This window comes from Nycticebus coucang, chromosome 6, assembly GCF_027406575.1.
Source record: "Nycticebus coucang isolate mNycCou1 chromosome 6, mNycCou1.pri, whole genome shotgun sequence".
NCBI classification, from domain to species: Eukaryota; Metazoa; Chordata; class Mammalia; order Primates; family Lorisidae; genus Nycticebus; species Nycticebus coucang.
In genome coordinates this window covers 5,643,515-5,667,929 of record NC_069785.1, presented here as the reverse complement: position 1 = coordinate 5,667,929, position 24,415 = coordinate 5,643,515, and the positions used below count along the sequence as shown (strand labels likewise).

Below are 24,415 nucleotides of genomic sequence, written 5' to 3'. Positions count from 1 at the left end.
GTTGCTTTTTGTTATCAGAGCCCTCAATGAAGCAGGAAGCTTTCGAGAGCCGGTGTCCGCTGTGTATTCTTTCCCACAGTGGGCCCAGGAAGGACGAGCTAAAGGTCCTGTGTGACGGACATCGAGCAAAACAACCTTTGTGGAGATGCCAATGACTGCTGTGCCAGAGCCTGTTTGCCCGTGTGCACCTGTATGTGTCACCTCACCCATGTCTGTGCTCCCAAGGCAGACCCAGTTACTCCCAAGCTGAAGGGGAAGGCACCAAAGGTAGGAGGGTAATCCCAGGAGTTTGTGGTAGTCAGTTACTACGCGGTCCCAAATTGTGAGGCTAGAGGATTCTGCTTCTTAAAATATAATTTAGATTCTTAACATAGTCAATATTGGACTGTTGGGAGGTTGGTTTGTTTTTAAGACAGGGTCTTGCTCTGTCAGCTGGGCTAGAGTGTAGTGTTTTCATCATAACTCAATGCAGCCTCAAACTCCTGGGCTCAAGTGGTCCTCCTGCCTCAGCCTCCCCAGTACCTGGGACTAGTGGCACCTGCCACCACACCTGGCTACATTTTTGTTTTTTTGTTTTTAAGAGATGGGGTATCGCAAACTCCTGGTCTCAAGCAGTCCTCCCACCTTGGCCTCCCAAAGTGCTAGGATTATAGGCATAAGCCATGGAACCCAGCCTGACTGTTGGTTTTAATTTCAAAATACTAAGTGGTAAAAATAGTCATAGCCAGGCCTGGTAGCTCATACCTATAATCCTAGCACTCTGGAAGGCAGAGGTCAGCAGACTGCTTGAGCTCAGGAGTTTGAGACCAGCCTGAGCAAGAGTAAGACCCCATCTCTACTAAAAATAAAAAAATTAGCCAGGCGTTGTGGCGGGCACCTGTAGTCACAGCTACTTGGGAGGCTGAGACAAAGGGATCGCTTGAGCTGAAGAGTCTGAAGTTGCTGTGAGCTGTGATGCCACAGCACTCTACCCAGGGTGACAGAGTGAGACTGTCTCAAAATAAACTCTTCATTGGCAAGCCCGACTGTGAGGTGGGCATAGCAGGAAGGAGAGAGCCCAGAGCTGAGGGTCCCCAAACAGGGCTCCGAAACTTCCACTCACTTTCCAAAGGGAAACACTTTGCCTTGTCTTGGTTCCAGCTTTCTTAGCTATAAAATGGGGATAATAATTCTAAGGACTATTTGAGCAATCAAATAAGGACTAACGTTTAGTCCTTGCTGAGCTGCACAGGAGAGAGGCTTTCACGTCTAACAGACAGTTAACTTTCAGAGCAGAGCTGGTTGGCCATTCAGAAGAGCATGATCCAAAACCAGAGCTTCTAGTGGGGTGTTACTGAGTACGGCAGAGTGTCTGGCAGATGGTGAGCAAGCTGAAGTCAAGGAAAGAACATACCCTGTCACCTGCCACGTGTCTGTGTCACACACCTTGTGCCTCATCCTGACAGCTCTTCAAGGAGTTGTCGCTGTCGCCCTCGTGTCACAGCAGAGGAAACAGTTAACTTTGCCCAGTGTCTTCCAGCTAGTGCGTGGTGGGGCAGAGCTCCCGCTGCATACACCATGCTCCCCACTGCCCTGGAGGAGGCGCAGACCCTGACTGGGAAGGCGGGCTCCGTTCTGGTGTGTTGTGAGTACACTGCTGACTCAGTCATTTTGTGAGCATGCGCTGCGTGCCAGACGTCTGCAAGGTCATGCAGGCCTGGCCTTGGGAGAGGCAATGAAGACCAGAGGCTGGGAAATGGGAGGCGGGGAGGCCAGAGAAGGTGTCATGGAAGAAGAGTGTTTAGTGGGGCCTTCTGGTAGATGCACTGAGGCACAGGCCACCCAGACAAAGGCTGAGAGACGGGATCATGGTCCTTCTGGGACCTACAGACACTTTGGTTTGAGTAACCACTCCCCAGCCTCGTCATGAGAGGCTTTGGATGCCCAGATGAGGATGCCGAGTTTCCTTCCAGATGGCAGGGGGCCACCAAAGGGAGTTTGAACAGGGAGAGACTGCCATTTAGGGTCTTGAAGAAATGATGGGACCAGCACTGGCAAGGAAGGTTTGGAGGAAGCTGGGAGGTGATGTAGGTCTGTACCAGGGGTGGGGTAGCAAGAAGGAAAGGGACAGATTTGAAAGCTGTGCGGGAAGCAGGGTCACGGACACAAACGGGAGGTTGTCATCTAAACTAGATGCCATTGAAGAAATGGGCGATTTCCCCTTACTTGGCATTCTCCTTGGGAAAATTAGAGTTAACTTCTGCTATATATTATGGATTAAAATCTACTCTGCATAGATTCTTTAAGTGTTAAAATTTAGCATGATGGTCACGAACCTTCTTGTCTAGAGCAATGGCTCTCACCCCTCGTTGCACATTAGATAACCTGAAGTGTTTACTTTAAACCGTGTGGTTTGGGCCCAGCCCAGCACTGCTGATGCCCTTGGCCCGGGTGACGCTAATGTGCACCAGAGCCGCAGCACCAGGTCTGTAGCTGAACCCAGGCAATACGGACCAGCCAGGCCATCTGCCCTGAGCTTGCACAATCCGCAGTTGGGGTGAGCTGGGTCTCCGGAAGGTCCAGGTGTGTTGCATGTTGTGAGAAGAACATTTTTTCCTTTGCCAATAAAGCCGTCAAAGAGTAGCCAAGTTTCAGGGAGGCACTGACCTCACCATCTCAGAAAGTCTGATACACCACGTTTCAGAGATGAGGATGTTGTGACTGGCTGAGTGTGAGGGTGGAGGTTATGTGAGTGCCCTGCAATCCTTTTAAATCTCCCTGTCACTGTTTTATTTGCCTTACTATTTCTTTAGAGGTCTCTACAAGTTGATCCCCACATGATGGTACATGGAAAATAAGTGAGCTGGTTTCACCCTGTCCTTTGATTCTTAAGACTTCGTAATTTGAGTTAATGGAGAAGCCTGACCTCTGAAAAGATGCTGTGAGGCATGGTAGGTGATGAAGCTGTCTACTCTCAGGAGATTAACTGAAGGTCTGTGAATACAGCACAGCTATAATTAGCCAGCTCCTTTCTTAGGTTGGGTGTTTACCCATCCGGTGTGGACTGCAGTCAGCTGAGGCCTCCTCAGTTCATGTCATCACTGCAAGAGACGTGTTTCATAAGGACAGACAGTTCCCAGCTTAAGTAGGAAGATTCAGTTCTAGGTTTGCTTCTAAATCGGTTGGTTGACATTTAGAACACATGTCCCCAACCTCCCTAACTAGCCCGAGAATGCTATTTAACCCAGGGGTGTTGTTAGAGACGACCTTCTTTTCTGTACCTTAGTAACCATCTGTCAAAGAAGAGGCCCAAAAATAAGGTGGGTGGGAGTGACCCCACAGGTTCTGCTTCTCAGGGTGCCTCCATGTCCAGGGTAGATAAAAGCAGAAGAAAGCTTCAGGCCAGCCGCACTGAAGCCGCTCTAAGCCAGTCTCTTCCCTGAGCTTCCGTGCTGGGGGCCTCCATACCCCAGCCCCCAGTTCAGAGCTGTTTGATGAAAGAGGCAGCTGGAACAGGCCCTTTTCTCCTCTGATCTACAGTGGGGCGAAGAAGAGGATAGGTCTGGGACCTACTCTAAGGAGCAGAAGCTCCCTGGTCACCTTCAGTCGCTATTCCTGAATTGCTACAGGGTAAGAATAAAATGCTTTAAGGTAGAAGTTAAGGAGCCTATACTGGGGCCTTTAAATGCAACTTCAGTACAAGTGTGTAAGACTAACATCCACTGAAGAACATCCACTGAAGGCTTTAAAAGAAGCCCAAACAAATGGACATGTCTACTGTGTTCTTAAGAGGAAAGAAAAAACACGACAACGTTTCCCATCAATGTCAATCAAAATCCCAAATAAAACATTTCAGCCACAGGGCGGTACCTGTGGCTCAAAGGAGTAGGGCACCCGGCCCCGTATGCCAGAGGTGGCAGGTTCAAACCCAGCCCCAGCCAAAAACTGCAAAAAAAAAAAAAAATTTCAGCCACAATGAAGGGATAGGATCTAGTTTTACTCTACAATCTTAAATAATTAAAAACAGAAAAGCATGAATAAGAAATGTTTTCCAGACAGTAGGCAGTGTGGCCGAGCTGCCCTCGGGGAGGCAGAAACAGTGGACATCTGCACTGCCCAGGAGTGCCCAGGTCACTACACAGATCGGGGAAAACAAAGGGACCAGCAGTCTCCCTGAATTGGTAAGGTAGAGGTGAGAATTTAGGTGGACCGAGGGGCCAGAGCACTGGAGAAAGAGTCCAGGGAAGAACAGGAGGCCCTGGGGATCTGCAGAGGTTTTCCAGGGTTAAGCTGAGTGCTGCTCAGTACAGGGTCCTGCTGTGAGGAGAGCATCTGGGCTGGGAGTGACCCTAGAGGAGTGACAGGGCCAGGAACAGTTGGATTCCCCTCACTTAGAATGCAGAGGTCGCGCAGTGAGTGGAACATCCAGTGAATGGAGAGCCAGCAGGGTATTGCTGGAGGTTGCTGTGGCCCTGCCCTACAAAACTTCAAAAGCAGCCTCTTCATTATGACAGAAGCTGTCCAGCCTTACCAGTAGCAAGGTAAGTGCACATTAATGTGCTGATTTTTACCTATCAAATTGGCAAAAATTTAAATGATGGATAACATTCAGTGGTTATAATAGTGTGAAGAAATTAGTACTTTCATATTTTTTGACAGAAATGTAAATTAATACAGTGTTTTTAGTAAGACAGTTTTGGTAGTTTGTATCAAAAATTTGAATAGAGTTAGCTTGCAACTCAGCAATTTTATTTCTAGATATTTACCCTATGGAAATACATGCATGCAAAAAATATTTAACTGTATTGATTTGAAAAGAGAAACATGGTACACGATCTACATGTCCAATATTGGCAAAGTCTCACTGTGGTATAATGTGCAGCCGTGAAAAGCAAATGTTTTAGATACACAGACATTAAAACATCTACAGCATGTATTGAGTCAGAAAGAAAGACAAGACACTGTCTAGGGCAGCAAGAATAAAAGATAAGGTACATAGTCATATGTATTTAACTGTAAGTGCATGAACAATGACAAACCAGCACAGGTAACTGTGAAGAGAATGGCTAATAACAATGGGGGAAAGGGAACTTACCTTTAAAAAAAAAAATACATCAAAAGGCCAGGCGCAGTGGCTCACGCCTGTAATCCCAGCACTCCAGGAGGCCGAGGCTGGTCGATTGCCTGAGCTCACGGGTTCAAGACCAGCCTGAGCAAGAACAAGACCCAATCTCTAAAAAATAGCTGGGCATTGTGTTGGATACCTATGTCCTAGCTACTTGGGAGGCTGAGGCAAGAGAATCGCTTGAGCCCAAGAGTTTGAGGTTGCTGCGAGCTGTGATGCTATAGCACTCTACTGAGGGTGACAGAGTGAGACTATCTCAAAAAAAAAAAAAAAAAATTAAAAATTCTTTATATTCTAATCAAGAAAAAAAAGCAACAGAGATAATGCAGAAAACAAAAAACTTTTGGAAATAGACAACCTATTATCAATATTGCTAGAGAGATAGAAGATATTTCACTCAGAAAATTGGAGAGGACTGCTTTTTATAGAGATAGATGATTATGAGCTTTTAAAAATATGACAGCATATTTTTAAAATGTCCCAGTGAAGAGTTGGAAGATAAAGCAAATCTCACAGAAAGCAGAAGAAAGACAAAGAGATGGATGACGGAAGGGGCAGAAAATGAGAGATTTTCAACATCAAATGGTGGGTGTCAGCGCACATGTATCTGTGGAGATAGACACGGAAAAAACGGAGGGGAAAATCTTGCAAGAACATTTCTCAGAACTGAAAGACATGCATTTCTAAAGTGGGGGGGGGGGGGAAATGTAAGGATAGCCCAGAAAATGAGTAATAAAGACCAACCTAGGACACATCATCGAACAATTTTTAAATACCAGGGATAAAGAAAAGATCATAAATCCTTCGATAGATTATTTTAGCAAAAAAGAGAGGTTTCATAGTTCGACGAAGAATGTGGGAAAATTTGATGATACCTACGCAGAATAACTTAGCAAGCAAAAAGAGGAAGTTACCAACTCTGAGAACAAAATGTTGGAGACAAACTTACAGTGCACTTAGATGGCTCAACAATGAACAGCTCTGCGCAATCATAATGGAAACACTATTACAACGTCAATTTGACAAAAATACAAATATTGAGAAAGAAGGGAAATTCTGTACAGAGAGTGAGAGCCAGTGAATGTGTGTAAAAATGCTATATTCTCATCTTCTGTAATAGAAAGCTGATAGTGTCCTAAATTGAAAAAAGCATGAAAAAGTAGTATACAAATAAATATTAGTCTGAAGTACGCTGGTTAATACTTTTTTCTTCTTTAAAAACTTTTAAAACATTTTTTTTAAGTTTCAAAATATGAAGGAGATACCAGTGGTTTTTTTTTTTTTTTTTTTTTTATTGTTGGGGATTCATTGAGGGTACAATAAGCCAGGTTACACTGATTGCAATTGAGTGTTTTTGTTTTTGTTAGGTAGGTTTTCATCCTCTTCCCCCATTATGTATTTTTCTAAAACCATTTCAAGAATGGGAAATGTTGGCATTTAGGGAGGGAAGCAAAAGGAAACTGCTATTTCGGTGGTTGTTTGAGGCATCCAGGAGGCATTTAGAATTTTAAATTATGGAGATGTATTGCATAGATAAAAATAAAAGGTTTCTTTTTAAGAAGATGTAGATTATTTCAGTCACAGCATGGAACCCTGTAATAACCCTGGGTTTCTGGACGGCATAAAGAGAAAAGGACCAACAGACGGATTGATGTCTGCGTGGGTCTGCGTGGGTGGGTGTTTGAGGGGTGGGCTGTTAAGGTGCTCCCGAGGAGCAGCGAATGTGGGCAGCCGCCCACCAGGTGGAAGGAGAAGGAGGCTGTTCTTCCTCAGGATGAGGCTCTTCCTAACATCATGCAGGCTGTTCTGAGAGGTATTGAGATATTAATGAAAAGGCTTTATGGAGCCTTTGGGGAGTTGTGTGCCGTGAAGGTGCCAGGAGGTGAGGCGGATCCCCTTCCTCCTTGCACAATGGGACGCGTGGAGTTGATGCCCGGTGAGAGAGATCTGGCTCCTGTTTCCTTGGTGAGAACAGCCACCAGCTGGATGTCTGGTAACCCAAAGCCCTTGCTGAAAGGCCCAAGTCAATTGCTCCACCTGGCACTGGGGCTGGGACTGACTCTGGTTTCAGCCACAGGCCTCTAGGGGCTAAAGACAGAAAGTGGAGCAAAAAGATGAACCTGAGGCCTAGTGTTGAGAGGGAGGGAAGGAGAGGCCAGTCAGGAGATTGTAATCAGTCTAGCCCCTAGTTGAAGGGCTCATACACTCCAGTGATGCTCAGAATCTACAGAAGAGCTTTGTTAAGTATAGATTTCTTTCCAAACCTCACCCACCTCTGATCAGAACCTCTAGGGGCAAGGCCCAGGACCCCAATGCACCTGTTTGTTCTTCACGTGCCCTTGGGAGCATGCCGTTCCACTCCTGGCCCCACAGCAGCCCTCTCTGAGCTTTCTCTTCTTCCTTCATTAGAACTTCAGATGCAAAGGGAACTTTCTGAAAGCCAGGGGTCTGAGAGCATGTTGTTGAAAATCTGTGTTTTGCTACGGCATTGGCGGTATCGGCCAGTTCTGAATCTGTGCTGTAGTAGAAGCAAGTTCTTCCTGGGAGGGGTGGGGCAAACCTCTCCTGTGGTTCAGCACCATTTTTATTCGAACCATTGGCCTTCAGTGAGAATCTCTCTGACAGGTGACTAAGAGTTTAAAATACAAATATTTCTTTCTCCTTGCAGAGCTGCCAAGGTCTGGAAAGCATGGGGTAGGGACCGTTAGCACAGAGAGCCCAACCCCGGGGGACAGCACCAAAAATGAAGATGAGGGGATGGGCTGAATTCAGTGATGGAAGAAATGAGCTCTGATTTTGCATTTTCAGTTCTTTTCCCATCCAGGACACAAAATACAGGGACGGTATAAGGGGAGTACTAGAAGAGCTAAAAGAAGCTTTTTTTCCCCAAAGATGGGTAAAAAAATGATGGTGGCTGGATATTTAATCTGAGCCACTAGACTCTGTCTTCAGCTTTCCAGGACTTCCACGGCTGACTTTCCCCTTGAGTTTTGGTATCTATTGTCACAAAGCCCTCCCCATCAATGCTACTCTAATTCAAAGTCCAGAACAGCTTTTCCATGATGAAGACACCTGGTAAACTTTGACATGAGGGGTCAGCAGAGCTCTGTCTTTTACAGTTGTACCAGGTTATGAAGTTCATGAGGGCGGGAACCAGGCCCCCTTGTTTGCCACTTCATCCTGAGGAACTGACAGTAGCCGGTGGAGAAAGATGCCCAACAAAGACTGAATTAACCCCAAGTGAAAGTTCTGCGGTCGTGTGCTGAGCTGTCAGGCACCTGTTAGAACAACTCAGTCCTCCAGATGAGGCTACTCTTCCCCTGCGCCTTCCCTTCATCCTGAGCTCAGCCCTGGGACCCCTCCTTAGAAAGTTCTTCCTGACCATCCATTCCAAAGCTGGCCTCTCCAGGTGTGCCTCTACCTGTGACCCACTCATTTGTTAGTAGCCCCAGTGACAATCTCCAGCTCTCTGATTTGCTAATGCATTTCTTCATTCTTTTCTTTACTTTTTTTTTTTTTTGAGATAGTCTCATTCTGTCACTCTCAGTAGAGTGCTATGTCATTATCACAGCTCACAGCAACCTCAAACTCTTGGACTCAAATGATCCTCCTACCTCAGCCTCCCAAGTAGCTGGTATTACAGGCGCCCACCACCTGCCTGGCTATCATGCCTATAATCCTAACACTCTGGGAGGCCAAGGCAGGTGGATTGTTTGAGTTTAGGAGTTCCAGACCAGCCTGAGCAAGAGCGAGCCCCTGTTTCTTTATTACCCTCTTCCCACCTGCCCCCACCCCATGCTGCAGGTGCGGCAGGCGCAAGGTGAGCGCCTGTCCACGGCACCTGGGGCAGGCTCTCGGTGCGGCAGGCGCAAGGTGAGCGCCTGTCCACGGCACCTGGAGCAGGCTTTTGGTGCAGCAGGTTTGGAAGGAATCGGGGTTGAATGAATACAATAACACTCAGTTATAAGAAGAAAGAAAACTGTTCCAAGTCTAAAATGCACGTTTATCAGTTCCGGAAGGAGGCTGCACCTCACCGTGGCTGTGTCGTCTCTCCTGTCCACTCTCCCTGAGACGCTGTCGCCACCTCAGGGTACTTAGTACCAAGCAGAACAACAAACAAGGGTCCTGTGGAGCAGAGAGCTTACCTGCTTCTAAATCCACGGCACTTTTTCTGAGCAGCAAGGAGGTGGGAGGCACATCAAGGGGGTTAAATAAGGAAACCAGTGGCTGGAAATGAGGAGAGGGCGGCATCAGGAGAGGTCAGGCGAGGCTGGGTGGTGGTCATCCTGCACTGACCAGGGAGGATGCTCCTTCATCCCAGCCTGGGAGTCTGTCCACATGGCCAGGAGAAGCTGTGTCACTTCAGGGGTGCCAGCCACCACGTATTTGATGGCCTGTAGCACTGTGGGGACAGGGCATGAGGACCTATTCCCATCTGTCTGCTTTGGTCCTGGGCATAGAGCAAACGGAAGGCTCTGTGTGGGGACTGCCCTGATCTGAGCAGCTGCTTAAGGCTTTATCTGCTCAGAGCGTGGCCATGCACCACCTGCTTCGGAAGTGCGCCCAGAGTTGGCATAAGATGCAGCCTGGGGGCCCCAACCCCTAGAATCAGCCTTCAGGAGCAGGAGGCAGGAATGCCCCCCTCCCCACGTGACTGACTCTCAAGGCGGCGGTTCTCAAACATAATAAATGAAAATGGGGGAATGATTCACTCGGCGACCTGACCTGAATCCAGACAGCTTCTGGCGTGCCCGCCCCTGTCTATTACAGATGAGAAAGGAATCCTGCAGGCTGGGGCTGAGCTAGTGAGTCTGGATGAGCTCCAGGGAGGCGCCAGGACAGGGTTGTCCTGTTGAGATCTGGGCCTGTTCCTAACTGCAGTCTGCCCTCTGCTGGTTAGAGGGGAGTGGAGTGGTAGGAAGGACCGGAGCGTTTTGTGATTCTGGAGGGGAAAACTAAATCCCTATGAACCCTGCCCCTACTTGCAGAGGCTGTATTGCCCAGACCGGGGTTATCTGAGGAGGCGAGGGCAGCTCCGGCTTTCCCAGGTTCCTGATTTCCTCCTACCTGAGCATGCATTTGCAGGGGGCGTGTTAGCTGCAGGTGTGCACTGCACCTGAGGGAGCAGAGGAGTGGGAAGGACAAGGAGCTGCTGCGTCTTTCCACGGTATGTTAATTTTTTTAAAGGTTGTTTTCGGAGGGAGGAATGGGGGACGGTCAGGGTTGACAAAGCTGGCAACCAGAGCTTTGGAAGGTGTGCCTGCAGCTTCCATTGTCCCTGCACTGGGCTGCAGCAGTGGGCAGTCTGCTCTGCCTCCAGCTGGAGGGAGCCCCTTAAGCCACTGAGCATGGAGGGTGCAGGCCCGTTCTCCATCCCTCCAGCCTGGGGAGTCAACCTGTTCACCCTGCTAAACCTCAGTCACTCAGAGGGTGGCAACGGCCATAAGAACACTTAACCTAAAGAAATGTCTTCGGTAATATTCATCCTCACCTCTCCCTTTTTAATTCTTAGGGACTTAGAACCAGCAGAAATAGATTGCTTGACCTCAGAGATGAATAATAATGTGCTTTTGCATTTGCAGAACTGAAACAGAGTGCCCAGCTCAAGAAGCTGTCATCCTTTTGTCCGGTGACTTAGTGCAGAGAAGAAGCAGCGTCACGTCGGTGGTGCAGACAGACGAGGTGGGTAATGTGGTGGACTGGAGGCGCCCAGGCTGGAAGTGAGGAGACTTCAGTGGGGGCTCTCTGTGTGGCGGGCGGGGCATCGGATTGCATTCTAGGAAGACAGAAAAATAAAGGGCATGCCCTCTTGACCTCTGCCTTCGAGTGATTCAGCCTTGCAGAAGATGATGGAGAGACACATAAACCAAAAATCATGGAACCATTGGTAGCGTGAATGTATCTGGCCTGTTCGGCTCTTGGATTTGTCCCACGGTCATCACTACTGTCCACCTCACTCCATGAGTGCACAGAAGCTCACTTGGTTCTCGGGATGATCCTGTGAGGGCAGTCCCCTTATATAGATGGGGAGACTGAGTCCTCAGAGAGATTTGATAGTTTTCCAAAGTGCAGGGAGCTGAGAAGTGGTGGGGCTGGAACTGGGGTCCAGGCCAGCCTGACCCCAGAGCCCGCAATAGGGTCAACCAGGAACCTCCAAGTCCCCTGCCGCTGGGGTTTCTGCTGCTCTCTTGCCCAGAGTCCACTTCCTGCCCTCATCTGACAAAGTCCTCCCTGCCCACCCAGCCTTTCGGAGGCCTCCACCCCACCTGCTGCCCATGCTGCTGCCAGAGCCCACCCCCCGCCATGGCGCCTCCAGCCCTCTCAGGGGGACGTCCCCCCTCTCCTTTCTCCTGAATCCCCAGTACATCAGCTTCTCCTGTTCTGAACAAGCCCACTAGCAAAACACACGCACAAAACTAAAGCTCTTGCTGCCTGGTATCCTGTGCAGCCCTGCCTGGTCCCCACCAGCCACCCCGTCGCTGGCCTCTCTCCCGCCTTCTCACCCGGCATCATCCAGAGGCGACGCCATCACTGTCTCCAGGCGCCAGCTTCCTGCCGTTCACTCCACCCTCCTTCTCTGACTTCTGCAACCTTGTCTTTGCCAAATACCGGCAAGTTTCCAGCCCTCACCTTGCAGGGCTCCTGTGTGGTATTTTGAAACTGAGGATCCTTCTTCCTCAAGGCTCCCTGGTCACCCAGTGTCTGGCAACACACTGTCCCCCTTCTCCCCGTCCCTGTCAGACTGTCCCCCTTCTCCCCACACCTCTCAGACTGTCCCCCTTCTCCCCGCACCTCTCAGACTGTCCCCCTTCTCCCCGCACCTCTCAGACTGTCCCCCTTCTCCCCGCACCTCTCAGACTGTCCCCCTTCTCCCCGCACCTCTCAGACTGTCCCCCTTCTCCCCGCACCTCTCAGACTGTCCCCCTTCTCCCCGCACCTCTCAGACTGTCCCCCTTCTCCCCGCACCTCTCAGACTGTCCCCTCTCCTTTACAGGCTGCTCTTTCCATCAGCTTCTCTGTGCCACTCATCCCTTAAATGTCCATGTTCAGAGTTCTCTCCTCAACTCCCCGCTTTTCTTCCTTCTCACTTGTTTACAGGACAATCTCACCCACTCCTCCTTGTAACTGTCCCTCCCTGTGGTCAGGTTGCCCAGCCCAGGCCTTCCTCCAAGCTTTGGCTGTGTGCACATCTACCTGCCTGCCGGACAGCCCTACCTGGACGTTCCTGAGCTCCCCAGACTCAACAAGCACAGAGATAATTGTATCACCAGAATTCTCTCTGAAACCAGTTCTCCCTCTGAGAGTGGTGGTGACACTGCCATCTCCTTAGCTTTTTAAGCTAGAAAGTTAGAAGCCACCCTGGCTGCCTTGCGTTCAACCAGCCATTGGGGCCCTCAAGAGTGGATCTCCTGAATGCTGTCCCCTCTGTCATTTCCCAGTGTCCCAGTCCTGGCCACTATCAGCTCTCTCCTGAATTACTGCAATAGTGTCCTAACTGGTCCCCCTGAGATCCTTCCCACATCTTTCTTCTACCTTAAAACTAGAGCAATCTGTTTAAAGTAAGAACTGTCACCACCAAACCCTTCCGCGGTCCCTACCCTAGAGCAGGAGTCCAGCCCTTCTGAGCGGCCTCTGCCACTTGCCCCTGGCAAGAGGGTCACCATCCTCCACTCCGCCTTCCCCCTTCCAGCAGACAGGTCCGTCTGAGGCAGCCTGTGTGGGTCTCAGGGCTCCTCACTGGCACCACTGCGGCCTCCTGAGGGGAATGTCTCTCCCCTCCTAGCCCTAGTCCTCCACCAGCTACACGAGCTAAGCCCTGCCCATTCGTTCACGCCTCCAGCCCACCCTCGTCCCACCCTCAAGTTCATGTTCCAATTATCTAGCTGTGTCTGAACCACCTTCCTCAAGATTTCATAGAAAGGTGATGATAGGCAATTTAAGTGCAGAGCTTCTAATTACTTTAGGCAATCAAAATAGTTTCCTGCTTGCAAAACGAGATTGATGAGCTCCTGAGGGGGTATTAGGCGTGCCTTAGGCTCCGCGTCTGCCTTCCACAGGTGTTTGGATGCCAAGTGACCGGAAGGACCACCCGGGAGAAGGGCCACGTCCTGCTGGGGAAGGCTGCGTGGAGCTGCGGCTCCAGCGCGTCTGCCCTTCGCCCGTCACCGTCATCCTTCGGCAGAGTCTCCTTTGTGCTGTTGTTTATCCTTGCCGTTTTAATAGTAAGATTTTTAAAGATAAATGCATTTTCATCTGATTAGAGGCAGGCTCGGCTTCAAAAAGGTACTTGGTGAGCTTTTCCGAAAGAAGAGGGGCGCGCGCCACCTTGTGGTTGCGGGCGGCCGTGGCAAGGACTGCGTGGTCCTCGCGTCCAGCTCGGAGCCCCGCGCTGGGCAGGGGCACGCGAGCAGGTGGCACCTGGCTGAACCCGCGAGCCATTAGTAGCGCTGGAGTAGAGCCCAAAGGGGTTTTTCATGGGCTCTTAGTTGGTATGATTTAGTCTCTAGGTGCCATTTTCCCCCTAATTAATAAATACATACTGATTAGTAGTGGTTCAGGAAAAAATGCACCTTCTCCTGTGATCACCAGCAGACTGGGAGGTAACCCCCCTGATTGCTCCTCTGCCACAGACTACCTGGGTGCACCACAACAGCGGGCAGCAGAGAAAGCAGGGGCCTGGGGCCGGGAGGGCTGCATTATTCAAGTGTGACCAGAGTCCAGCCTGTTACCTTATGGAAAGTTTTGTGCCAGCCCCTTTGTGTTCCGGGAGCTGTCCAAGGTGAGAGGGAGCCGGTGGACAGGGAGTCAGGATCTGACCCATATCTGACTCTATAAAGTACATGGTGTTTATACTTTTTAAACCTATTTTTCTTTTACAATGTTTTAATCATATGAATATGGGGGGTGGGGGTCATACATAAGCCAGATGGCTTGAGTTTATTGAATCCCTTGATGGTAGAGCAAGCCCGGCTTCCACAAGTGCTCAGCAAAGCTACAGGTGCTCATGACGGTGCTTTAACTCTCTGTGTGTTCTCTTTTCCCCATGTCACTTTGTTATAATGACTTTTAAGAGGTTTAACTATGTTAGCTTCAAAAATCATGTCCTTTGATTTCTAGAGATAAAAGATATGGCCTAGGGAGAGAACACTGCCTTACTGCTGGAGGAATTAATAGGAACATTAAGCCCTTTGCAGGGAGACAAGGTGTTGCATATGTCATTGATTGTGGTCCTGTGTAAGGGCTGTTGCCACAAAATCTCACGGGATGTGACAGCCTCGTGACGGTGTATTATTGTTGACATTATCTTCATTGAAGGGAACTCAGGCCCAGAGAGGTCATGAACCTTGAGGTTATACAGCTGTGACTTGAATACAGCCTTAAACAACTTTCTTGAAGTATAATTGCAATTCAACAGACTGCACGTATTAAGTAGAATGGGACACATTCTGCAAGTGTAAGCCTGTGACCCCTCCACCACCCTGAAGGTCATGAACGTCCCCCTCCCTCCACTCATTTCCTGGTGCCCCTGGGAATCCCTCCCCGCCCCACCCTTTGCTGCCATCCCTGGGCTGCCATTGATCTGCTTGCTGTCACTATAGTTTTCATTTTTTATAATTTTATACAAATGGAAACACATAGCGTACAGTATTGTCTGTGGTTTTATTCATTCAGCATCAACACCTTGACAGTTGTTCATGTCCTGTGTGTTAGGGGTTCCTTCTCTTTTATTTGGGAGGAATATTCCTTTATCTGTGTAGATCACAATGTATTCATCCTTTTGTTGATGGACATTTGGATTATTTCTTTTTTTGAGATGGAGTCTCACTCTGTCACCCTGGGGAAGAGTGCCATAGCGTCATTGCTCACACCAGCCTCAAACTCTTGGGTTCAAGCAATCCTCCTGCCTCAGCCTCCCAAGTAACTTGGATTACAGGTGCCTGCTACAATGCCAGACTAGTTTTCCTATTTTTAGAGATGGGATGTCACTCTTGCTCTGGCTGGTCTTGAATTCATGAGCCCAGGCAATCCACTCACCTTGTCCTCCCCAAATGCTAACATTTGTATTATTTCCTAAATCTATTTAGGGACTATTGTGATTCAAGCTTTTATAAAATTGATGTACAAGTCTTTGTAATGAACATAAGTTTTCATGTCTTTGGGGTAAAAACCTAGAAATAAAATGTCTGGGTTACATGATAAATATACATTTAAATTTTTAATCAACAGTTAACCTGTTTCCCAAAGTAGTTGTATCATTTTATGTGCTATTAGAGTTCCAGTTTCTCCCTGTCCTTGTTGACACATGGTGTGGTCAATCTTTTCAATTTATTTTTTATTTTATTTTATTTTATTTTTTAGATAGAGTCTCAAGCAGTTACCTTGGGTAGAGTGCTGTGGTGTCACAGCTCACAGCAACCTCAAACTCTTGGGCTCAAGTGATCCTCTTGCCTCAACCTCCCAAGTAGCTGGGACTACAGGTGCCCGCCACAACGCCCAGCTATTTTTGGTTGTAGTTGTCATTGTTGTTTGGCGGGCTGCAGCTGGATTCAAACCCACCAGCTCTGGTGTATGTGGCTGGCGCCCTAGTCGCTTGAGCTACAGGCGCTGAGCCAGTCTTTTCCATTTTAGAAATTGTAATATCTCATTGTCGCTTGAATTTGCATTTCTTTAATGACTAATGAGGTTGAGTATCTTTTTATATGCTTTTTAGTCATTCATATATCTTCTTTTGTGAAATATCTGTTCAAATCTTTTGCCCGTTTTAAAAACTGGGTTATTTGCTTGTTATTGACTTTTGCAAGTTTCTTATATATTTTGGACATAAATATTTTAGCAGATATGTGATTTTTCAAATATTTCCTCTCATTCCGTATATTGTCTTTTCATTCCCTTAATAGTGTTTTTAGAAGAATGGACATTTTACATTCTAATAAAGTCCAGTTTATCCAAGTTGTCTTTTATAGATCATGCTTTTAGTGTCACATCTAAAAAGTCTTTGCCTAATCCAACACTGCAAAGATTTTTATCTATGTATTCTTTTAGAAAGTTCGTAGTTTTGCTTTTAGATATATGATGATTTTGGTTGATTTTTTTTTTTATGTGATGTGAGATGTATATTAAAGTTCTTTTTTATTTGCTTTTTTCTTTTTGCAAATGGATATCCAATTTTTCCAGCTTATCCATTGAATTTTCTTTGTATCTTTTTTGAATATCAATTGACCAGCTATATGTAACTTTAATTTTATAATCTCTATTCCAGTGGTTCCTTTACCTTTATGCCTATACCATACTGTCTGACTGCTATGGTTTTATACACACAGTCCCTGAGTTACAAATATCCAACTGACGTGCAACTTGCATTTACAAGTGGAGGCTATTACAGTAATAGGTAAATGTACCTGTTTCCACTTATGCACACACTCAACCTCAGAGCAAACCTACAGAACCTATCTCATTTGTAATCCAGGGGCTGCCCGCAATGCATCTGACTCAGGCAGGTGAGCCCCCAGCCTTGTTCTCTTTCAGAGTTGTTTTCACTATCCTTAGTCCTTGGCATGTCCATATGAATTTTAGAATCAGCTTATCATTTTCTGCAAAACAAGCTTCTGAGATTTTATTCAGGACCTATATAGATTGAAGATTCCCTCCATTTTTTTTTTTTTACCACCTGTCAAGAGTCACCAAACTTTGTTTTCTAAGGTCTATATTTTTAAACCCATTCTGTCACTTTTTTTTTTCTAGTTATTTATTTATTTTTGGTTGCTTCAGGTAGGAATTTTAAATCTAGGGCCTGTTACTCCATCCTGGCTGGAAATAGACTAACAAACCAAGGCCTTTTGGCCCCAGATCCCATGTTCTTTCCATAAGGAGCCTGACAGGGGAGAGGATGAGTATAATCTGAACAACAACAACAAAAAATTATAAAAAAACAAATTTTGCTCCTGTTACTTTCTTCAATAAATGCTTAAAACATCATCTCCCTATCCTTTATAAGACTGGCTTGTTACACGCCAAATTTTAAATTCCTAAGTTTGACTCTACTAGATTCAACTCATTATTCTGTTACTTTCGCTCAATTCTTTATTAGGAAAATCACAAAACCTGATTTCATGACAAATTTACTCATTTAGAGGAGATGGACAGGGTGCTGTTTCCTCTGTAATTCTGATAGTTCTTAAGTGACTTCCGGCACAGGGCACTTAGCCCAACTAGTCCTGATAAATCACATCTCGTCCCCAAAGAGAAAGTGGTCTCCTCGGCAGTAGGACACTGGCGGGTCTAAGCAGAAGCCCTGTCCATCTCCCACATGGATTAGCTTGATGTCGTGAACTTCCGGAAAATGAACCTGTCAGGAAAGCAAATCTAATATCATCCTCTAAATAAGAAAAGTAGAAATTAGATTATTAAAAGGAATGTGGCTGGTGTAAAGACAGACAAAATGAAACATGTTTTATTACTTCCTTATTTAAAAGCAGCCCTTTAATTCAGATTTCGTCCGCCAGAGAAACTAATTTGACAAGTATATAAAAGCAGCACATTTTAATTTACACTTCCAGAAAGTGACCCTTTTATATTACAGGGAATTTACATACAACACCCATGAAGAAATAAGACCCAAAGGCAAAGAGAGACCCCACCTGTGGAGGCGTGATGACTTTCCTGTCCATAGCGGACAATAACAGTTTCAGTTTCTTAGACTAGATTTAGTCTTGTCTATTTTTCTCAATAGTAGCTAGTCTGAAAAATATTGTTGGAGGCACTGGGCCAGCTCTGGATTTCATTCCTCCTTGCGTTTGTTGATGGAAGCAGGAATCTGAATACCGGCAGCATTTCCAGTTGCCGGCTTCCTTGAGGATGGGGCAGCGGAAGTTTGATAACTGTTCAGAATATTTATTAATGTAAGATTTAACTCGGTAGCCAAGAATCACTAGAACATTTATTAGCCTGACCTTAAAGAAAACTTATAATTAAAAAAAGAGAAAACTTATAATTAAAAAACCTTTAGGTTATTAAATACAATGTCTGGTTTTGAATCAAAATTTTCATTTATTATATCTCAAACAAGAAGCAGTACAGTGAACCAAAGTGTGTGCCTAAACCATCGAGACAATTTGCCATCTTAACAAGCTGGTTCATGCCAGCAGTGAAGACACCTGGAGAGTGAGTGGTGATGAAATCAGGAAAGGTGTTTTCTACAGCTTGTTGAGAATCAGCTGTTTTTCCTTGCAAGAGTGGTCCCAAGCCTGGAGAGCAGCAGTTAGCAGGTGTGAGGTCTGGAGAATACAGCGGATGACAGAGAGTTCCCAAGTCCGGCTTCTGTAGTTTGAGCAGCGTTGTTTGTATGACATGTGGTGGGGAAGTTGTCTTGTAAGAGAGTTGGCCTGCTTCAGCACAAGCATCCTTCTCGTTTTGTCCAGTGGTTGCCGTTGACATCGGCTATAATTGACCAGTTCCATGAAGCCGCAGTGGGTAATACCAGTGCTGGACCACCAGACAGACCCTGCTAGCTTTTCTTGTTTTTTTTTTTTAATATTTGGTTTGGGGCTGTGTTTCACCACTTCATCTTCACCCACCCATGTGCCCAATGCTTGTGATGGTCAAAAAGAACCCATTTTAAAGCACCTGTGACAATAAGGTGTAGAAATGGTTTGCCTTTATGTTGTGACAGCAAAGAAAGACAAGCTTCGAGAACATTTCTTCTCCGATGCTTCTTTAACTTTTGTGGAGCCCACCTATCCAGCGTCTTGCCCATTTGTTTCAAATGGTCCAAGATGGTTGGAATAGGAACATGAAACGGTGCGGCTAATTCACACTCGGGCTGAGATGGATTCACTTCTACTACAGCTTTCAGCTCATCACTCTGCTCCTTGGTCTCATGTCACCCATGTGGCTCATTTTCAAGATGAAAATCGCCAGAATGGAACGTCTCAAACCAGTGAGGTATGATGTGCTCAGTAGCCGTATCCTTCCCAAACATTTTGGTGATAAAATATTTTGATTTGTCTTGTGCTGCAATCCACAACAGGACTCATATTAGAAAATAACACAAAATTTTGACTTATCCCTGGTTTCGCAAAAATTGCTCTGAAAAAATTAGAAGGGTAATTAAAGGCCAACATGTGCATTTGAAAGAATGAGAATGTACCTTCCCAATAAAAACAAAATAAGTGTCACAGTGAAATGTCAGTGACATCAATGGCTAAACTCAGCACTTAAGGAAATCAGATGTTTCACACTTCACCAGATAGTACCGCCCCAGCGTGGCTCTCTTAGCAATGACTTAATTACACAGTTGAACAGCTGCTAGAGTCAGCCAAAGACACAGGAAAACAAAACTGTTAAAAAGAGAAAGGAGGCAGGATTAATTTGTCCTCTAACTCATTAAGACCTCCTGCTGCTGTCTTCTGCCAAACCCTGAGCCTTCGCTTTTTAGGAAATGATCGCATACCTCCAGCTATGCTTATTAGTTCTCTTGATTTTGCAAAAATCATAACAATCCCCAGGAGTCATTAAAAGCACCTGGAGCATGTAATTTGTTCAGCGTAGGGAAAGCCTGCCCAGAGCGGAGAGCAGTCCGCAGGTCCCGGCCCTTCTCTCTGCCGGTGGCCCAGGGCTCCCACCCCTCCCTTCTCTCCTCCCCTTCTTCCTTCTCTCATCTTCTCCTCCTCCTCTTTCCACCTTGTTCCCTGTCCTCACCGCCCTCTGGCTGCTGGGTTGAGGCTGAAGATGGGTGTCGGGGGCCTCGATGGGCCGCTGCTGTCCACCTGCATTCGTCTCTCTCAGTCTCTACAGGGACCCTGAGAGCGCGAGTTCCTCCCATGATATACAGGTGCAGGAATCCAGGCTTGCAGAGGTCACCATCTTCCTGAGGTCATTGTGCTGCCTGTTGAGCAATGTTCTTTCTGTTTCAAAAACACCTTCTCAACCTTGGCCTTGTGATGCCAAGGCTCGGACTCTGCGAACCACAGACGTCCGCTGGACGTTTTGAGGGGCAGGAAAGGAAAGCACTTTCTGGCTTCTCCTATGCACCTCCCATTCCTGTCGGCATCACCCCAACAGTGGCTTCTGCCTCAGCAGCAGCAGTTTTCTACCCTCTCAGAACTAGACCCTGAGAAATGCCAGCCCAGCTGACAGGCACTCCCTCCCCAGAGACTGGGCCTCCTTCCGAGGGGTTCACGCCACTTCCTGCAAGCTGTAGGCTCTGGGGACTTCCTCCCCTCTCTTTGCTCCTCTGACCTGGGGGCAGCAGCTGCTTGCCCGAGTTGCTCTTGCCCTGTGTCTAGCTGTGCCCTTCTGACCTTTTTGGGTCACCAATACCCACTTAACCAGCTCCCTCCACTGAAGTATTTTTCTGGGAAATACCTGGTTTGGCTTCTGTTTTTCTGAATAATATACACAGAGCAATAGGATTCCCAAAACAAGAAGGGCTGACTCCAAATCCAGGCCCTTAATTCCTGCTCAGGGCTCTTCCCCACACCCCTTCCTCCATTTATAGCCTGGGACTCTAACAAGACTTTGAATCAAGTCTCACTGGGAACGCCAGTGAGATGCTTTGGGTGTGTCCTGGAGGAAAAGTCCTAAGCATCCGTCACCTTGACAGCTGAAGGCGCCCTCCCCTGTCTGGTGCGTTGGAAAGCACCTGGCAGGGCATAGGGCGTAGAGCAGCCTCAGCAGAGGAAGGAGGCGCTCTGGGTAACGTCTTCCCAACCAGGTCACAGAGCCGACGTATTGCAGCCATAGCGGTGATGGGAACGTATCAGCCCTCTGCCTTTCTGTTGAAATTCTCATTTCTCCAAAAGCAGAGCATACATCTTTTTGACCTCATCATGCTGACGGTTTCATTTTGCAGAAGGAAGAGGAAGAAACAAAAGGAACTTCTTTCCTAGATTTAATTCTGACCTACCAGGAAGACCTGGTCAGTGAGTCAGAGACTCTTTTGCATGAGGTGTTGAAATGCTCAGGAAAACACTGTGGAAAGGCCATGGCCGGCGCCCGACATGGGCCCCACACAGCTGTCAGAAGTTCAGAGGAAAGTGCGATCTAGTCCCACAATCAAGCACCTGAATGAGAAAACAGTGAGAGGGATGAGAGGGTCTGAAGAGTGCGCTGGTGAGGAGGCTCTGGGAGTGGGGAACATGAGAAGCAGGGGAAGGAATCGGCCTCAGAAGCACCGGTGTGGCTGACAGAGAAGGTAATGAGCTTCGTTTACCAAAGGACTGGGGATAAAATGGAGGAAGCAGACAGCAGGTGGTCTGCAGACACCTCTCTGCCTCAGGTACCCTCAGGGGTGGACAGCCCCGTTCGCCGCCCTGGAGGTGCCCATGCTCCAGTGAGGGAGACGTCAGTTTATAAACTGGTAAATGTCTGAGGCAAAACCACCAGCGCTAAGTACCATGACGGGGTGTGTGTGTGTGTGTGTGTGTGTGTGTGTGTGCTGAAACAATTGGAATGGGCAATATCCTACCATTTTTTACCTCCCCAAATGGCAATTTCATACAGTGCTGCTCTATTCAGAGAGTGAGATTTAACACCAGGTAGCGAGAGGAGCCTTTCAGGGGCCTCTCAGTGGTGTAGGAGCAGAGACCTGGACAAAGCCAGGGAACGAGAGGCATGAAAACTGCGGGCAGAGTGTTCCAGAATCAGGGAAGAGCAACCTTCAAAAGTGGTCAAAGGACCCGGACTGGGGCCGGAGGGAAGCAGGTCCCGCATTCACCTGCTACTGCCGGACCCGAGGGCCACTGCTGGCAGCTGGCCACCTTCTGAGGGTTCACGTTCCACTCATCCTGTGTCTCATGGGCCATCTGTAGACTTGGGTGTCTCTTTTTGGACCACTCCCCTCAGAACTTGGAATTCCCTTCACTCTAATTCCACTGGAATGTTCTTCCACTCGTAGGTCATCTCTCCAGAAAACGTACTGAAGAACACCTTTCAGCTGAGCCAAGAGGATGTTTTCAATAAACCTAATAATCTAAAGTAAAAAAGAAAAAAAATCCGGGGTGGGAATGCAGGGTGTGCCCAGTGCGGATACAGTGGAAGGACGGGGATGAAGGCGAGGAAGAACTGAGACCCAGTGGCCTCCAGAGACAGATCAATAGGGCCTTACAAGATTCAGGGTCTGCTCTGTGGATGGCAGGAGAACAGGGATGATTCGATCGGATTAACATTCTGGAAAGATCAAGATTGGGAAGGCTGCAAGGGCCAAGTGGGAGGCGGGGCATTCGGCTGGGAGGCCGTTGTGGGAATTGGGGAGGAGCTGCAGGGAGGGTGGTGAGAAATGTAGGGCTGGGGGTATATCTTGAAGGCACAGGATGGGATTTGCAGATCGAGTCAGACACACAGTGGAGAGGAGCCACTGGACCCCGGTGAAGTCATTTACTATGCCCAGAAAGACGGAAGAAGCCGAAAACTTACGTGGGTAGAAAAAATAATGAGTTTGATCTTAGACACATTCAATTTAACATTGTTGTTTCAAATATAGTTTGATCCAACGGCAGCAGGAGTATATCCAAAAGACCAAAAATCACTTTGCAAAAAAGATAGTTGCACCAGATTGTTCACTGCAGCTCAATTCATAATAGCCAAGTCATGGAGGATGCCCAAGTGCCCATCAACCCATGAATGGGTTAATAAATTATGGTATATGTACGCCGTGGAATATTATACAGCCTTAAAAAAGATGGAGACTTTACCTCTTTTATGTTTACATGGATGGACCTAGAACATATTCTCCTGAGTAAAGTATCTCAAGAATGGAAGAAAAAGTACCCAACGTACTCAGTACTTCTATGAAACCAATTTATATTTACTCACACTTTCTTATGAAAGACAGAACACAACTATAGCCCAGGATGAAGGAGAGAAATGGAATGGGGCGGTGGGGGGGGGAAGGTTTGATAGAGGGAGGGTAAATGGTGGGACCACACCTATGGAGCATATTGCAGGGGTACAAGTCAAATCTGTCAAGTATAGAACATAAATGTCTTAACACAACAATCAAGTAAATGAGGCAAAAGCTATATTAGTTTGATGTAAGCACTCCAAATTGTATAAAAAGATCAACACATTGTACCCCACATATGCATAAATGTATTCATGATCTATGTGTATATGACTTAATAAAATAAATAAAAAGAATAACTAAAAAAATCCAGTTTGAAAGACTGTGCAGACAGTTGGATAAACAAATTCGAAGTGTGAGGAAAAAGACAAGATGGGAGACACACACTTGGGGGTTTTGGCACACATGGGGCTGAGACAAGTCACCCAGGGCATGAGTCCAGACCGCGGAGAGGGTGCCAGGGCCCCCCACACTTGGAAGCCAGGGTCCAGCACCAGAGACGCAGGGGGAGCTGTCAGGGAGGCCAGAAGAAAACCCTGTAAGTCGGGACTCCAAGTCCTGTTTTTGCCACTGCCCTATTCGGAGGGGGGATCCTTCAGAGACCCAGGAGAGCCTCAGCACCAGTTCTAATCAACAGAGTTCCCCTAATGAGAATAACCCCTGCTGTCCTCCTCTTCCCACCCCCAGTGACAAAATTCAGCTGTACAAACTTGAGCAAGTCTGTCCACCCAGATGTGTGGAGTATAAAAAGACCTCTTGGCTTCCAAATGCCCGCAACAGTTATAACTAACGATTCCTAATCAGAATGTTCCTCAGAGCTCCTTAGAAAGCAACTCACTTTCCAGGGTGAGCAAATGTCTCTGTGCTTGGAAAGTCAGATGACAAATTCCTAGACTGTTATTGGCAAAAAACTAAAACACTAAAGACCAAATCAGGAGACTGGAGGAGGAAAACCCAGGAGAATCCAACTAGATTATTTAAAAATGGGGTAAATTACAAATAAAGGTCTGGGCAGTTTTTTTCGGGGTCTACTTCTAGAACACAGTTGCAGACTGGCAGAAAGGGCCTCAGGAAAACCAGGTCTCTGCTGCTCAGGGCAACTATGTGTCCCCAGGATTTGCTGAGCAATGCTCACGTGCCCCTCTGCTGCAGAGCTGTGTTGGGAGATGTCTGCATAGGCCCTGTTCCTGCTCACGTGCCCCTCTGCTGCAGAGCTGTGCTGGGGGATGTCTGCACAGGCCCTGTTCCTGCTCACATGCCCCTCTGCTGCAGAGCTGTGCTGGGGGATGTCTGCACAGGCCCTGTCCCAGGGGTGCTCAGGAGCACAAGAAACTCACAGCAGGAGGGCCAGTTAGCTAATGTCTAACAAGTCTGCATTCTTATGTAGCATGTGGCAAATTAAAGGTTTCATTTTAAATATCTCTGTAAATGGATGGACAGATCGATCAATAGATAAATAGATAAATGCAGGT

The 24,415-nt window shown here is 47.3% G+C and overlaps 1 long non-coding RNA gene across 2 annotated transcripts in view; it reads left to right on the top strand.

Annotated features, from left to right (window-relative positions):
• Positions 1 to 4,070: 4,070 nt before the first annotated feature.
• The window catches only part of LOC128587451 (uncharacterized), a 53,465-nt gene continuing 33,120 nt past the window's right edge, over positions 4,071 to 24,415 (top strand). For both annotated transcript variants that reach the window (XR_008380598.1, XR_008380597.1), the window contains exons 1-3: positions 4,071 to 4,520; positions 10,093 to 10,271; positions 10,687 to 10,786. This is a non-coding gene — a long non-coding RNA (uncharacterized LOC128587451). The remainder of the gene's footprint in view (positions 4,521 to 10,092; positions 10,272 to 10,686; positions 10,787 to 24,415) is intronic.